General features: G+C 37.6%; 1 pseudogene; it reads left to right on the top strand.

The window, feature by feature from the left end:
* The first annotated feature begins 3,188 nt into the window (after positions 1–3,188).
* Positions 3,189–3,518, top strand: LOC116471817 (CDGSH iron-sulfur domain-containing protein 1-like; annotated as a pseudogene).
* Positions 3,519–4,337: the final 819 nt, after the last annotated feature.

Genomic DNA, 4,337 nt, shown 5'->3' with positions numbered 1-4,337 from the left:
GATAACCATGTCCTCTACCTTTTGTTTCTTGCTTTCCAAAAAGTGACTAGGTGGTTGGTGTGGAGACAATAAACCAGTAAATCAAATAAATTAAGATTGTCCCAAGAAAAGTAAATATGGTGATGTTATCTGTGAAAACCATAATTGTGGAAGTAGAAATGTATGTTAACTACAATGGGTCCCGAGGAAGTCAGTTTTAAAAGTCAGTTTAAAAAAAAAAAAAAAAAAAAAAGCCCAGCAAGTCAACATTGATAGGCATTTCTTTCCTTCAGATTCCAAACTTCTAGCCAGGTGCGGTGGCTTATACCTGTAACCCCAGCACTTTGGGAGGCCGAGACAGGTGGATCACCTAAGGTGAGGAGTTTGAGACCAGCCTGGTTAACATGGTGAAACCCAGTCTCCACTAAAAATACAAAAATTAACCAGGCGTGGTGGCAGGTGCTTGTAATCCCTGCTCGGGAGGCTGAGGTGGGAGAATTGCTTGAACCCGGGAGACAGAGGCTGCAGTGAGCCGAGATCATGCCACTGCACTCCAGCCTGCGGGACAGACTGAGACCCCGTCACAAAAGAAAAGAAAAAAATTCCAAACTTCCAATAATATGCACACATATGTACACAAACAGGCATGTATACACACACGTCTCCTATTCAAGACTCTAAGCTTCTAATTAGTCCAAATTTGATTCATTGTTCTGTTTGTAGTGAGGTACCTCACTATGGTACTCATAGGGAATAAATAAATACTAACTGAACAAATGCACGCAGTAATTAGTCACTAAATATCTTTCTTCGGTATTGCTAAGGTTGCCGTGCTCCCAGACGAAATGGGGTTGAAGCTTCTCTGCCTTCTCCAACATCACCTTCCACCATAAAAGCTTGGTTGCCCTTTAGTCTTCCCCTGTATTGAATGGTTTGGAGGACACAGACATTTTTCTCAAAAAAAAAAAAAAAAATCTCTGACACTGACACAGGCCTTAGGAATCTGAAGGCAAATTATAAACGAAGGTTGGGGACTAGCAAATTCTAATCAATGTACATAGATAAAGATACCAGTTTGTGTTGTTCCTGCTCTTTTACCTAGTAATAGGAATGTTTTAAAAATGCTTAGAGTAAAAATACTTAATTTTTCATTGTAATGGCCATAATTTTTATAAGTAATTCTATGAATTTCTGATCATTTATGCAGATAATACATTTATTTTTGAACGAGTAATATGTTTTCTATAAGATTTTCAAGCTCTCATTCTATGGTAGTAAAACTGCTTTCCAGGAATTTGATATTCATTTGTATACACCCTAGTTGTCTCTGAGATTGCTTATGTCTGTACTACACAAAGGAGGGATTTCCATTTTAAAGTATTTGCCATGTTACAAAGCAAAAATAATAAAAACCCACACAAAAACACAAAAAGGATATCTTTAATATTTTCAATTTTCACTTTTATGTAACTGAAGTTAAATTATTTTCGTATGCTCATTATTCTTTTGTAGTTGTTATGCTTTGAGATCTATTTACCACGTCGACCCTTAAAGAAAAAGACATTGATTCTTTTAAAATTTATCTTTAATTTTGGAATTTTAGAAAAGTATTTTCTTAGTTTGTTATTTGTCATTTAATTTGGTTAATGATTACTTTTTGATGTATAAATTTATACATTTTAATTCAAATATGTTGATCTTTCCCTTGGTGATTTGTCTCAGTTGCTTGAATGCTTAAAAAGTTTGTTTATGCCTAGAAGTCCAGAGATCACAAAAAGTAATCATCTAAATTATCATTTCATTCTTGTAAGATTTTAGTTTTACATTTACTCTAAGTTGACTCCTTTAGTCTATGATTTTAGCTTGTCTCCTCCTTGATTTTATTTTGTTATACGATGTCAAAGTGAGTCTACGTTTTTGTCCCTCCTAAAGACACTCAATAACTCCATTTATTTAGTAATTCTTTTGTGAAAGCTTTGTGGTATTTTCTTCCTTTTGAGATGGAGTCTCACTGTGTCACCCAGGCTGGAGTGCAGTGGCACTGTCTCGGCTGACTGCAACCTCCACCTCCCGTGTTCAAGTGTTTACCTTGCCTCAGCCTCCAGAGTAGCTGGGACTACGGGCTCCCACCACCATGCCCAGCTAATTTTCTTTGGTATTTTTAGTAGAAACAGGGTTTTGCCATGTTGGCCAGGCTGGTCTTGAACTCCTGACCTCAAGTGATCCGCCTGCCTTGGGCTCCCAAAGTGCTGGGATTACAGGTGTGACCCACTGCACCCAGCCTGTGATATTTTCTTCTTCTTTTTTTTTTTTTTTTTTTTTTTTTTGAGATGGAGTCTCGCTCTTGCCCAGGCTGGAGTGCAGTGGCGTGATCTCGGCTCACTGCAAGCTCCACCTCACAGGTTCACACCATTCTCCTGCCTCAGCCTCCCGAGTAGCTGGGACTACAGGCACCCACTACCATGCCCGGCTAATTTTTTTGTATTTTTAGTAGAGACGGGGTTTCACCGTGTTAGCCAGGGTAGTCTCGATCTCCTGACCTTGTGATCCACCCGCCTCGGCCTCCCAAAGTGCTGAGATTACAGGCGTGAGCCACCACGCCCGGCCGATATTTTCTTAATTGGACACATATTGTCTTCGTAGGCATGCACACATGTCTATGTTTCTGTGTTTTCTGCTCACTCTCTCTGGATATGCTTGTATGTACTGCTGTTCAATGTATGTCTCTTTAATATGTTTCAACATATTTAGCATATATTTTGAAATACATTTTAAAACATGCTTAGTCAATTTATATTTCTCTTTTATGGAATGTTGATATATTTTGGCAATGTAGATAATTTTATCTTTTTGACAAATCTTTCCTCAACTAAATCACCTGTTTAATTATTGTCACTAAGAACTACAAGCAAATACAAAAACAAAAAAAAACCTTCTTGGCAATTTTAAAAATAATGATTGTCATAAAACAACATATAGCCCTAAAAATAAACCTTTCTTCAGTAGTCAAAGAATTACTAAGTTAAACTTTACTGTTCTTTATAAAATGACTTAATGTTTGAGTTATGGATCTAAATTATGCCCATAAACAGGTCACTTGAAACCTGTGGTAAGAGAGCAATGCCCTGGCATCCATCCCCAGAATGCTTTTAAAACTACCATGTTGGTGCTTCGTATCCTAGTGCACACACCTTGCAAGTATGGGCGCCATGAGTCTGACTACCAGTTCCAGCGGACTAGTTGAATGAATCACAGCAGTTACCATTGCTGCTGGGACAGCTGCAATTGATTATCTAGCTTACAAAACGTTTTATGTTAAAGATCATCGAAATAAAGCTATGATAAACCTTCACATACAGAAAGACAACCCCAAGATAGTACATGCTTTTGACATGGAGGACTTGGGAGATAAAGCTATACAATAATGCCATTATTGGAGGTCCAGAAAGTTTCTCTTATGTGATGGGTCTCACACAAAACACAACGAAGAGACTGGAGACAATGTGAGACCGCTGATCATCAAGAAAAAAGAAACTTAAATGGACACTTTTCAAGATGTAAATCCAGTTGTTGTGAAGTTACCTGATTGTTTAGTGAGAATAACTACCACCTCTGTGTAATTCACCTCCCCTGGGTTCTAAATGTGGTATATTGCAAAATACAGCTTTCATATTCACGGACTTGTCTTACTTGTTGAAACATCATGGTACACATTTGTTTAAAAAAAAAAAAAAAGGAATAAGGGAAAACCAACCTCATGGCCTGTGGGTTATTTTGGTCTTGTAAGGATCTGTTTCTTTAAAGGATTGACATACAGAGTTGTATCTTATATAGAATATAGTTGTACCTTAAAGTCAACACATTATTCTCAAAATTAAAACAAAAAACTACCATGTCACTCTCCAATATTTTTTCAATATAATGAGTAAGGTGTTAATGAGGGATTGCATAGAACTAAATGCCCATTAAATAATATGGGATCACCATTACAGGAAAAGTGTCATTATTTTGCATTTAGACCATTCCTAGCAACAAAGCAGAGTCAAGGGGGTAGGGAACGAAACTAAGGAAAGGAAGCTGGGAAAGACAGGGAAATGGCCAGAAAGCAGAAGTGGATTGTAGATGTGGGCTTTTGAAAGGAACTGATGAGAGGTGATCCTCAACACTGCAGCTTTCAGAACTTCAGGCATCCCTGCCCCCAAAGCGGAGTGGAGAAGAGAATTATAAATCGAGCATAGTACCCTGTTATGTAGATGTTTTATTCTAACAAGGAGTGTTGCATTTAAATATAATGCTGTTTGCTTTGTGCAAAACTGAAACTGAAACATTTGTAAAGGTTTCTTTGTACTGTTTCTAAT

Source organism: Hylobates moloch, unplaced genomic scaffold, assembly GCF_009828535.3.
Source record: "Hylobates moloch isolate HMO894 unplaced genomic scaffold, HMol_V3 SCAFFOLD_6, whole genome shotgun sequence".
Taxonomy (NCBI): Eukaryota; Metazoa; Chordata; class Mammalia; order Primates; family Hylobatidae; genus Hylobates; species Hylobates moloch.
Note: the sequence above shows the minus strand (reverse complement) of the source record. Positions and strands in the feature narration are given on the sequence as shown.